The sequence below is a fragment of the Lactuca serriola genome, chromosome 8, assembly GCF_051521515.1.
Source record: "Lactuca serriola cultivar US96UC23 chromosome 8, Lser_US96UC23_V15, whole genome shotgun sequence".
Taxonomy (NCBI): domain Eukaryota; kingdom Viridiplantae; phylum Streptophyta; class Magnoliopsida; order Asterales; family Asteraceae; genus Lactuca; species Lactuca serriola.
In genome coordinates this window covers 202,553,557-202,566,565 of record NC_136415.1, presented here as the reverse complement: position 1 = coordinate 202,566,565, position 13,009 = coordinate 202,553,557, and the positions used below count along the sequence as shown (strand labels likewise).

Genomic DNA, 13,009 nt, shown 5'->3' with positions numbered 1-13,009 from the left:
TGGTCACACTGTCACAAGAACACCAACAAACATTTAAGATTCAGAATGATGACTTTCAAAATTACTAAGGTTATATGATGTTCCACCAAGAAAAAAAAACAACTACTAATGGCCTTCTAGGCCTCCTGTTCGTCTTTAGGATCAATATTTCAACTCATATTCTATGATATCAGCACTAAACACTTATCATATGAACCAATAAATACAATGCCTTATGTTTGGATGGTGAATTTTAACTATACAGATAGAAAACCCTAGGAAGAAAGGTGGACACTTCCTATGATGACTAAGATGAGTAAAAGAAGAAAAAACACAAATCGGCAACATAAAACCACAAAAAAGTAGCAGTGTTACACTTACATTGTAAATTTCGTCGTATGACGCCTACTGAGGTTAAAACTCAAGTATCTGATCTGCAATAAAACCCTAAAACCCTCGATAAAATAACTCAAAACGCTAATTGTAAATAAAGAATCACAAAAAAGGAAAAAAAATCGGAGTTACACACTTATGTTATTGAAGAAACGTATAAAACGTCCGACGATGATGAAGAGCAAAGAAGAGGATGCCGATTCATGACTTTAGTTTTTAGGATTATCGTTGGTGATGGAAATTTTTAATTTTAGCAGTAGTGCCACCCGCTGCCTGCCTGCCTCTAATTGGGATTTGAAATTTTAAATAACACCTTTTTATCCTATTTAAATGTAAACGAATTTGATCATAAGTGTATTGATTTGTATATATTTTTGTGCTGATATTTTGAAGTAATATTGTAATGAGAGAAATATATTATTATTAAGTTAATATTAAAAGGTAAAACTATTATACTGTGAATTAACGAACAAAAAGGAATTTTGTTTCATAAGAAGTGATAAATGGTTGATTTTTTTTTCTTGAAAGTTAACTTTTCTAACAAATGTTTTCGAGCACACCGCCTAATTCTGAAATCACTGCAGGGGTGAGCAAAAATCAAACCACAAACCGAATAAACCGAAAAAACCGCATAAACCGAAACCGAAAAACTGAAACCGAAATCAAAACTGACAGTGCGGTTTTTAGTTTTGCAAAAACCGAAAATGTTCGGTACGGTGTGGTTTCTATTCTTGCAAAAACCACAAAAAAACGAACCGCATCAATTTTATATATATATATATATATAAAATTAAAATTTCTATAAATATAAATATTTATCTTATTAGAGCATCATTGTATATTGTTAAGAATATCTATAGTGATATTTACAAAAACAAATAACGTTTATTATATTTTTTAACATTTAAATATGAAGAATACTAGTGATCATAGTATTATTTTTATGAATACATCAATTGATATTATCGGATGTACCTATTAAACAAATATTATATTTAATTCGTATTATATTCGAACATTAGAATCATGTTGGTTGGGTGGTTATATCATTTGATTTCAATCAAAGATGTCCTGGTGTCAGTTCATCTATATATAAAGTTTCTTAAGAAATGATTAACACTCCTCATACGAGTCAAAGTAACTCTTTGAGTTATTGAGTTTTAGTAAAAAGGTCAACAAAAACCAAATAAAAAAATTGACAAAAAAAAAACGGCAAAAAACCACAAAAACCGCACCGTATAAAACCGAACGGTGTGGTTTCTAAACTTCAAAAAACCGAAGTTACGGTTTTTGGTTTGATTTTAGTAAAAAACCGCACCAATCCGCACCATGCTCACCCCTAAATCACTGTGAGTGAACTTTTATGGCCATGGGAGCCGACTAGTTTCATGATCTTATCAACTATGTTATTTCTTAAATAATTTTATTATACCAAATAATTTAAAGGGATGTTGAAATCTTAATAAATTCAATTTTATTAATTTTATCATATGATCACAGGACGAATGATTTTCAATTTAATGTTCTTCCTATATTTTGTTTTTCTTCGGTTAGTACCTATTGTCTAATTTGGAATTTAAAGACTGACATGAAAAATTGTTACTTACCTGATTTTCCTTAACTTAGTAATAAATAGCAAATTACATGATCTTACCTGATTTTCCTTAAACTATAAAAAATATTAAATTACATGTCTGATAGATGATACATAAGATATTAGCATTGAGGAAGACAAACGTGATCATTTTTAATGTAAAACACAAGAGCTAAAAGGATCCAATCATAAAGATAAGACAAAATTACACAAATGGTCCATGTAGTTGGCATAATATACCATCACAAGTTTTTAAGTGGAACTTTCTAACACGAATAGTCCTTCTATTTTCAATTTCTTGCGTAGTTGGTCTTACGACTAATATCGTTAACAAGACCATTAAATACATGTAAAAAGACCAATTTACTTTTCTTGTTTCTTTTTTGTTGTTTTATACACTATTAAAGATCATTTTAAAAAACCCATCCTGCCATAGCGTGTAACAGCCCGGATTTCCAGGTATCTTTTATGTTTATGATTTTGGTGTTTTGAGAGGGGACTCGGCGAGTTGGAGCTCAGACTCGCCGAGTAGGATCGTGAATCTGGTCGCGGGTTCGCGCATGGACTAGGCGAGTCCGCACTATTAAATGAAACCCTAATTTCTCGGGTTTGGGACCTATTTAAAGGGTCTTATGGCCGTCATTTGTGCTCACCAGTCCTTTGAGAAAAACCCTAATCGAGTGTGAGCGTTTGGAGCAAAGTAGGAGGCCATTATTGATCTTTGAGGTGTCACCTTGCAAGGGAAAGGGAGGATCAGCTAAGGAGAAGGCAAGAGGAGCCACTTTCTGAGAGTTTGGAGTCCAGAGCATCGCTATTGTGGTAATATCTTCGAGCTATCCTCTTCTATGTTGATGTTTATTTTGATTTAGGGCTTATTGAGCCCTTTGTGGCTAGATCTAGTGCTCCCTTGGTCCCTTAAGCGATTTAGACCGTAGATCTGGACCCTTGGAGGTTCAGAGTGTCCCTTTGCCCAAGCTTTTTGTAAAAAATGGAGGTTTTGGATTGGAATCCTTATGCCTTAGGTCAAAATATCATTTATGAGCCATGGGGTGTGTTATGAACACCAAGATAAGGACTTTACGTGATGAATCAGTCTAGGAAGGCCAGATCTATGAATTGTCGGAACAGATCTGACCTTAGAAGCAAGTTTGAGTGGTTGCATGGCATGGACTCGCCGAGTCTGATGAACAGACTCGGCGAGTAGTTTGAAGATTGCCTAGAGTTCGCTCAGTGAATGGTCCAGTCAAGTCATAGGTTGACTCAGTGAGTCAGGGTGAGTTAGAAAGGGTCGACAGGTGGACTGAGTCGAACTGGGACTCGCCGAGTTGTTCTTGAGACTCGGCGAGTTGAGTCGGGGTGGCCCCGCGATTCTTCCAGGTGGAACTCGTTGAGTCAGGGGGGAGTACTCGACGTGTAGAAAAGGAATCTTAGAGTGTTGGTAAAAACGTCTAGACTCGCCGAGTCGCCTAGCGCACTCGCCGAGTCCGGTCAAAGTTGACCGTTGACCGTTGACCAAGAGTTGACTTGTGTGACTTAAAAAGGGAAGTCAGCCTGAGTGGTAAAAGTGATTAATAAGAGACGAATGATGTTATAGGGAGATTGTAGCTCGGAGGATCGAGCACGTGTGATTTCGGGATTCGCTAGCTATCGATATTCGCGAGGTGAGTCTTCTCACTATACTATACCGGAAGGGTTTGACTGTGTGACCGGAAGGTCGGATATGTTATGAGTTATATGCATTGTATGTGATATGTTAATCGTGTATATGTGCCATGTATGAAATGTTTGATATGGGCCGGAAGGCGTTGTAATGTGGACCGTAAGGTTGGCGTGGGTAGGACCGGAAGGTTTACCCAGCAGGGACGGAAGTCCCCTGAGACACATGGACCGGAAGGTCAGGGCCTGGAAAGGCGTATGTGCGTAAGTTGTATTTTGGGGAACTCACTAAGCATTTATGCTTACAGTTGTTGTGTATGTGTTTCAGGTACTAGCGAGGACCATGGGAAGGCGCCGGCGTGATCTGTACACACTGACGGAGGATTTATGATCTTGGTATTTACATGATTTGTATTATGACATGATACGTTGGATATTTATGCTTTGTTTTGAATGAAAATACATTTTTTAGAAATGAAAATTTTGTTTTAAAATTTCCGTTGTTACAATTTGGTATCAGAGTCTTGGTTTGAGGGATTCGGGTATACCTTCGGGCGTAACTGAACTCAAACCGAGGATTTGAGGAAAACTCTTAAGAACAAAGGCATAAAATTTTTATAAAGGATTTTGTGATAAACAAAAATGAAGCAGTGTGTACAATCAGCCAGCGCCCAAACGGTAAAGATCCCCAAAATACCCTTACAATGTTGTGTTAAGAAATATGATATGATATGAATTGTTATGCATGATAGAAGACTAGGTATTCATGATAGGACTAGAGTGGCCTGATTTGTGATGCCTTAGTCTAGGGAAGTCTGTTGCTATGAGATGCTTTGAGAGCGAGCGGGTAGTTAGTGCATAACAAGAGTAGAGTACTCAGGATCCGGGGTTTAGGGAGGAGGACTTGGGATGAATGCTGATGCGGTGTGGTCGGTAGTATTGGGCCCGTACTACCGAAGACACCGGGTCAGTGGGCAACCCAAGTAAGAATCCCTGGGTATCGGAGATTGAGTAGGGTTGCGTTATCGAGTACGATTATGCTCGATAGAGTCTCTGATAGTTCTATGTTGTATTTCAGAGGCATCATGGTTGGACCACGCCACAGACCGAGTACGAGCCGTGTGGGTGACGAGGAGATTCGTCAGATGATTCATGAGGAGGTGGCTGCAGCGATCCGGGCTGAGATTCCGGAGATGTTTGGGTCTATTAAGACCACTTTGATGGAGACCTTTGATGAGCGGTACGCCGCGTTAACTGAGGCTGCAGCCGCTGCAGCTACCGCAGCTGTGGCCGCTGCCAGACCACAAGGAGGTGACTCGTTGCTGTTCGGGAGTGCAGCAACACCAAGCCACCTGAGTTTGACGGAACGCAGGATCCGATCGCTGCGATGAGATGGATTGCTGATGTCGAGGGATGCTTCTACACTTGTTCATGTCCGGAGCATCTGAGAGCTCGGTTCGCCTTGAACCAGCTCCGTCTGGGAGCAAAGGATTGGTGGAAGTTCGTGACGGCGAACTTCACTTTGGCAGAGATTTCAGTTGTGACGTGGGAGAGGTTCACCTCTATGTTCAGAGACGAGTACGTTCCCCCGTTGGAGAGGGAACGGTTGGTCCAGGAGTTCTTGACCCTCAAGCAGGGTAATGATTCAGTTGCGGTGATCACGCGGAAGTTCCATGAGAGGGCCATGTTCTGCCCTGAGCAGGTGTCCACAGAGCAGGCTCGGATGAGCCGGTATTTGGGTGTGTTGAGGAGGGATATCCGGGAGTTCGTGTCGAACTCAACATATCATACCTTTGCTGAGCTTCAGGCGAATGCCAGGAAGCGCGAGATCGAGTTGGAGACCCAGGCCAGGGAGGAGGCCGAGTCTCAACGGGTGGATCGGCGGTCGGCTCAGTCTCAGCCGGCAGCCAAGCGGACTAAGTCCGCCGATTCGAGGTCGGGAGGTCCGAAGGGCCGCACTTGTGGAAAGTGCGGCAAGGGTCACGAGGGGACGTGTCGATCAGGAGCTTGCTACAAGTGTTGCAAGGAGGGGCACATTGCGAGGGATTGCCCCAAGGGGTTTATGGTTTGCTTTCATTGCAACCAGACCGGCCATCGGAAGGCCGAGTGCCCTCAGCTTCTTCAGGGATCTGCACCTGCTGCCAGGGCTGCTGAGATTCGACCAGTGAAGGTCGAGGCCCCGAGGGCTCGTGGGAGAGCCTTCCAGTTGACTGCGGAGGAGGTCCGCGCTGCGCCTAATGTTGTGGCAGGTATGCTTTATTTCATGTATTTATTTTGATGTTGAGATATTATGCTTATGTTACGTTATGTGTAGGTACTTTCCTTGTGAACTTTGTACCTGCTTTAGTGTTATTTGACTCGGGTGCGAGTCGGTCTTTTGTATCTTTGGCCTTTAGTCAGCATATCAGTGTTAGTCGTGAGGCGTTGAGTCGGCCTCTGAGGGTTTCTATAGCTGACGATAGAGTGATTTGTGCCACGGAGGTCCTTCGGGAATGTGTGTTAGAGATTTTCGGGGTTGAGTTTCCGATTGATCTGATTCCTATTGCGATGGGTGATGTCTGTGTCATTGTGGGCATGGACTGGTTGAGCCGATTCGGCACGGTTATCGACTGTGAGCGACAACTGGTGACCATACGAGACCCTAGTGGGGGAGTTCTTTCAGTGTACGGCGAGGGTACACGTTCAGGATCAGCTTTTTGTTCGGCCGCTAGGGCGAGGCAGTGTCTACAGCAGGGCTGTAAGGGTTTTGTGGCGTATGTGATGGATACGCGAGTGGCTTCCGAGAGACCAAGTTCAGTTAAGGAGGTTCCGGTGGTGCGTGAGTTTCCAGATGTCTTTCCCGAGGAGTTGTCGGGTGTGCCTCCTGTGAGGCAAGTGGAGTTTAGCATCGACTTGGTTCCGGGGGCCGCGCCTATCGCTAAAGTGCCTTATCGCCTTGCACCTCCAGAGATGCAAGAGTTATCCTCGCAGCTTCAGGAGCTGCTGGGGAAGGGATTTATTCGGCCGACCAGCTCGCCGTGGGGAGCGCCTATTTTGTTCGTCATGAAGAAGGATGGTTCACACCGGATGTGCATTGATTACCGGGAGTTGAACAAGCTGACGGTCAAGAACCGTTACCCATTACCGAGGATCGACGATTTGTTCGACCAGTTGCAGGGAACATCTTGGTCCTCCAAGATCGACTTGCGGTCTGGGTATCATCAAGTGAGAGTATGGGATGGGGACGTCCAGAAGACAGCGTTCAGGACGCGTTATGGGCATTATGAGTTCGTGGTGATGCCTTTTGGGCTCACCAATGCCCCGGCGGTGTTCATGGATCTCATGAACCGGGTATGCAGGCCGATGTTGGATCGGTCGGTGATTGTATTTATCGATGACATTCTGGTATATTCGAGATCTAGAGAGCAGCATGAGGAGCATTTGAGGGAGGTCCTTGAGGTTCTGAGATCAGAAAAGATTTATGCAAAGTTCTCCAAGTGTGATTTCTGGTTGCGGGAGGTCTAGTTTTTAGGACATCTTGTTAACCAGGAAGGGATATTGGTCGATCCGGCTAAGGTTGAGGCGGTGATGAGTTGGGAGGTGCCGAAGTAACCCTCTGAGATCAGGAGTTTTCTAGGGTTGGCGGGGTATTATCGGAGATTTATCAGGGATTTCTCCAAGATTGCAGTGCCACTCACCAGATTGACCCGGAAGGGTGTTGCTTTTTCATGGGGTCCCGAGCAGCAAGCCTCCTTTGAGACACTTCGCCAAAGATTGTGCGAAGCCCCGGTATTAGCTCTCCCGGAAGGGATGGAGGATTTCGTAGTGTATTGTGATGCACCGATATTGCGGTTGGGTGCGGTGCTGATGCAGAGGGGGCATGTGATAGCATATGCATCGAGGCAGCTGAAGCCTCATGAGACGAGATACCCCACGCATGATCTAGAGTTGGGGACAGTAGTGTTCGCCCTCAAGATTTGGCGTCACTACTTGTATGGGGTTCGGTGTACGATATACAAGGACCATAAGAGTTTGAGGTACTTGATGGATCAGCCCAACCTAAACATGCGGCAGAGGAGGTGGTTGGATGTGGTCAAGGATTATGATTGTGAGATCCTGTACCACCCAGGCAAGGCTAATGTGGTAGCCGATGCGTTGAGCCGCAGGGCAGAGAGCACTCCACTACGGGATGTATGTTTGAGATTGACCGTGATGACTCCGGTACTGGATGCCATTCGTGGGGCACAGGCCGAGGCTGTGCAACCAGAGATGTAGAAGAAGGAGCGAGTCTTTGGGTTGGTTTCGGAGCTTGTTACGGATGGACGAGGGCTTATGACTTTTCAGGGTCGGATTTGGGTACCGTTTGTGGGCGGTACGCGTACTACTTTAATGGAGGAAGCGCGTCGGTCGAAATTTTCGATCCATCCCGGGGCTACGAAGATGTATTTGGATTTGAGGAAGGAGTATTGGTGGCCCTATATGAAGAGGGACGTCGCATGGTTTGTCGAGAGGTGCTTGACCTGCCGTAGGGTTAAGGCCGAGCACCAGAGACCGCATGGTAAATTGCAGCCATTGGAGGTTCCCGAGTGGAAGTGGGAACAGATCACTATGGATTTCATCACCAAATTGCCGAGGACTGCCAGAGGAGTTGATGCAATTTGGGTGATTGTGGATAGGTTGACGAAGAGCGCTCACTTCCTTGCCATCAGTGAGAGTTCTTCGGCGGAGAAGTTGGCGGAAGTATATGTGAGAGAGGTTGTATCTCGACATGGGGAGCCGATCTCGATTGTTTCGGACCGTGATGTGTGTTTCACTTCCAGATTCTGGTGTCATAGTTGATAGCGGTAAAACACTAAAACCCGAAGACTAAATGATGGTGGTGAATTTCTCAAATCAAACTCTCAGTCACTATTTGTTATCATAACAAACATTTTTTAGACGAAAAATATGATCCCATTTCTTAGAAACACCTAGAGGGGGTTACATATAAACTTCCTTACCGAGACCATTACGGAGAAAAAGCATTTAACTTCTATACGGTAAAAAAGTCTCCTTATAGTAAATTTCATACTCCTGATTTAACCTTTTGCAACTAACATAGCTTTATATCAATCAATAGAGCCATTAGAGTTATATTACCTTTGAAAACCTGTTTAGAGCCAATGATGATCTTTCATGAAGGTAAAGGGACAACGCCCCATGTTTAATCCTTATTAAGAGCTCACAATCCTTTAGATATAGCTTTTCTACGAAAGTGAGTTGGTAAGTTCTTCTTCGTATGAAGATGGGGTATGCGAAAAAATAGAGTAGAGTAATACTTGTAATCATGAATATAAAAAGGTATATTTTTTACTTGGTTGGATCGACGGTTGTTGGTCGTAGAATCCTCATGCATTGTAGAAATTTCGCAACAGTCCATAGAGGAAGAGTTAGGAGTAGATTCATGGGTAGAAAATGGTGAAAGATGGCAATGTATGATGGAGACTTAGGATGGACAATAGATGGTGTTTTAGAAGACAAGTCCGTAGATGGAGACGAAGGAAGGGCAATAATCTCAAAAGATAGCACATAAACAAAGGTTGGTCTAGAAATAGCTGAATAGATTGGTAAAGACTGAATGCAAAAAATCACATTAGAATTGATATGTCGGAGGAGAACATTTTGTTTTTCTAGATGATTGGATATACGAATTCGTTTAGAGATAGGATCCTACCACCGATATCCTTTGTATTTAATACCCTATCCCATAAAACAACAAAGGCTATAAATAATTTGAACTTTTGTATCTTCCTATGACAAAGCAAGCACAACCCTAAACTTTAAGAATATTGTAATTAGGGGTTTTCCATATGGAGCTTTATGTGAACATTGATTATGCAGAAGGATGACTACTAAAAGAGCAGCCTCACCCCAAAAATATTATGGGCATTGAACGGAGATGAGTAACGTAAAAACAGTGTCTAGAATATAACAATGTTTTCGCTCAACTCCACCATGTTTTTGGGAAGTGTGTGGACAAGAGTATTCGATATGGCACCTTGTAGGCTGAGGAATTCAAGGAAATAACATTCATTGTAGTCCATGGTAGGCATGAAATAATTTTATGTAATTAACAAATTGTATTTCTATCATGCGTGCAAAATTAATGTATATATAAGGCAGTCTATAAAGTTTTTATTTATCTATATCTTAAGTAAATCGGAATGAACCAAATCAAAAGGCAGTCTATAAAGTTTTTATTTATCTATATCTACAAAAATGCAAGTAATGTTGTTTTCCTTGAATAAATTTTACCACGTTTGACCCATTAAAGAAATCAAACAATAGCACTTTCTTAAGCATCAAATTTATGAACAATTTTCGTGTTATGTCATTATCGAAATGAAAAGGTTCAAATTTCCATGCATTTTGGCTTGTCCCAATAAATTGTCCAACATTTTTTACATGTCATCTAATTACAATATAAAAAATTAGAACATATTTATATAGCATTAAAATCAACCGAAACAAAGTATTGAAATACTTACAACTCAATGTCATGAAAGCATACTGTAAACTACCTCAAACATCTACCACATTGGGCCTATTATTTGCCATCTTTATCATCAACGTGCTTAAAATTCTACCAAATCTTGGACGTTCAACTCAAAGTTGTTAAAAGATTAGGATCCAACGTAGAATCATATTTAGATTTACAATATAGTGATCGTAAGATGTAATTGGGATCCTAAGATCCTACCAAAAGGGACCAGTTACAATTACACAAAAATTACAGTACATATCCCATATCATAACTAATTAGTAAATATATTTGTATAATGTTTTGTTTTGTTTAGGAATTTCAGCAATGGGTTGGGTTTTGTCACTTATTCAAATCCGTAATAAGTATTAGAGCATTTGCATCACTACTTGCAAATGACTTTTGAAAGACCACATATGCTTAAAATCATGTCATGTTACCCAATGTATTTCACAGGTCGAAAGACTTGCAAATTGTTTTGTGGGCCCAATTTATGATTATAATATTAATGTAATATATTAAATATTGCACTAATCCATCGATTTGTTTTATCAATTGTTATTACTTTTGGTTTTTAATCTGTATTTCGAGTTGTTAGTATGGGACCACTTTTAAAAGAATATTGTGACTGTAAGGATGTGAGATGTAATTATGTGACATAATTGAAAGAAGAGTGGTAATGCACTGATATTAATGGTCATAGAGCTTCCACAACCAGAGTTTTCAATCTAAATTGCAATGCCACCTCATCCACATTTGAAAGCCAGCTAGATCAGTTCTTTCAATATGTGAAAGACTTGCAAGCTCATTTTTTTTCTATGTAATTACGATCTCTATTTTAATATTACATTTAATTAAATAATTATACAGTACTATAATTTGTTATCATATGGATTTTTTATATGAAAAATCGGATATTAATTAGATCACATTCTTCTTTTTTGTTTTCAGTTTATCACCAATATATTATTATTCAATTATTAAATATGTAATAATTATTTTGGTACTTAAAAGTATAAATGAAAACAGTGATATCATGTTAAGGTGTTATCTACATAAGAGTAATCTCTAGACTAAGTGATGTCTTAGAGTTAAATGTTGAGGCATAACCTAATGAGACTAAGAATCAGAGCTTCATATTTACAACTTGAAACAAACTAACCTATGTCTTTCCCTTTCCCTTTCCCTTTCCCTTTCCCTTTCCTTTTTCCTTCTCCTTTATCTTTTCCCTTTCCTTAGACGTTCTTTTTTCATCTTACCAATTTCTGTGGCTTTTGACTCATGAGTAACAATTGTTACAAGAGACATTGTAGTAAAGGACCCATCTTCTTTGCATACATGTAAATATTCTGCCTTGGGTAGACTATACAAGTGGGCTAGAACTCTACACACTTCATCTATACCACTTTTCTCAACCTCAAATGCTTCCCACCATGGAGGATTTTCGGGTAGGGGAACATGTACTCTTCGGGCAGCAGCATATACAACACCACATGCCACAACCTCAGCCTTCAACCTCACACATAAAGTTGAGCGCAAGCTGTTTGTTCACAAGAAAGAAAAAACAAGTGTCATTTCATTTCATCAAACAAGAATGTGAAGAATAGATGATAACAACAATATTATTAAGGAATAAAAGAACTGAATATCGCATACCTATCATTGGCAAGATTCCATGATTCTTGCATCAACTTTGGATGTGTCCCCAAAACTGAAATGTAACTTACCATGAGTTTATGAGGAATTTCAACATGGCATGAGAAAGCCAACTCCTTTAGGATATGTCCTTCGCATCTGATCAAATCCATCTTTAATTCTGGATGCTTTTTCTGCACAATAATATAAGCATCAAAGATAAAACATTGAAACTCCAGCCTCCTTCAACTAAAGCAAAAAGACTAAATTACCATTGAAGAAGCATCCAAATAATCTAGAGTGAGATTCTCCCTCCTATATTCCATTCTTTGGAATACATTGATCACGTATCTTGCTCTCCTTGGATTTTCACCTTGTCGTGATGCTAGCCAAATACAAGCAGCAACAATTCTCTGGCATCAAGGAACATGTTAGTCACAAGAAAACAAAAAAAAAATCCTCATTTTAAACTAAAGTTTCAATACATACAAAGTTACAAACTCTTTCAAAATTTGAAATCACATCATCACAAGTGTTAATAAGCATACCTTCACATTGAAACGAACGAATGATGTCTTGCAATAGAATCGATGAAACAAAACCTGACCTGTTGCCATCACATGTTGTGGTCTGTATATTAACATGAAATATAGTTAAGAATGTTTATAATTGTTCCAATTATTCAGCAAACATAGAAATAAAGAATCTATAGCTAGATTCTTAGAAGTTAAAATGATGACAAATATTGATTATACAACAATAGATAAATATCGATTGTCAAAAGGATACAGCCTAAGCAAAATGCCACTCTCTTGAATAAGATCACACCCATAGATTCTAAGTGTTGTCTATGTGGCTTCATCTATTCCATCTTTTCTAGAAGGACTGTTATGGAGCTGTTCATCTGTCAGATAGAAGGTATCCACAGCTGCACTGATCATTGGTCACACTGTCACAAGAACACCAACAAACATTTAAGATTCAGAATGATGACTTTCAAAATTACTAAGGTTATATGATGTTCCACCAAGAAAAAAAAACAACTACTAATGGCCTTCTAGGCCTCCTGTTCGTCTTTAGGATCAATATTTCAACTCATATTCTATGATATCAGCACTAAACACTTATCATATGAACCAATAAATACAATGCCTTATGTTTGGATGGTGAATTTTAACTATACAGATAGAAAACCCTAGGAAGAAAGGTGGACACTTCCTATGATGACTAAGATGAGTAAAAGAAGAAAAAAC

General features: G+C 40.3%; 1 pseudogene; it reads right to left on the bottom strand.

The window, feature by feature from the left end:
- Positions 1-11,339: 11,339 nt before the first annotated feature.
- On the bottom strand, positions 11,340-12,697 carry LOC145067769 (cyclin-L1-1-like; annotated as a pseudogene).
- Between the last annotated feature and the right edge of the window lie 312 nt (positions 12,698-13,009).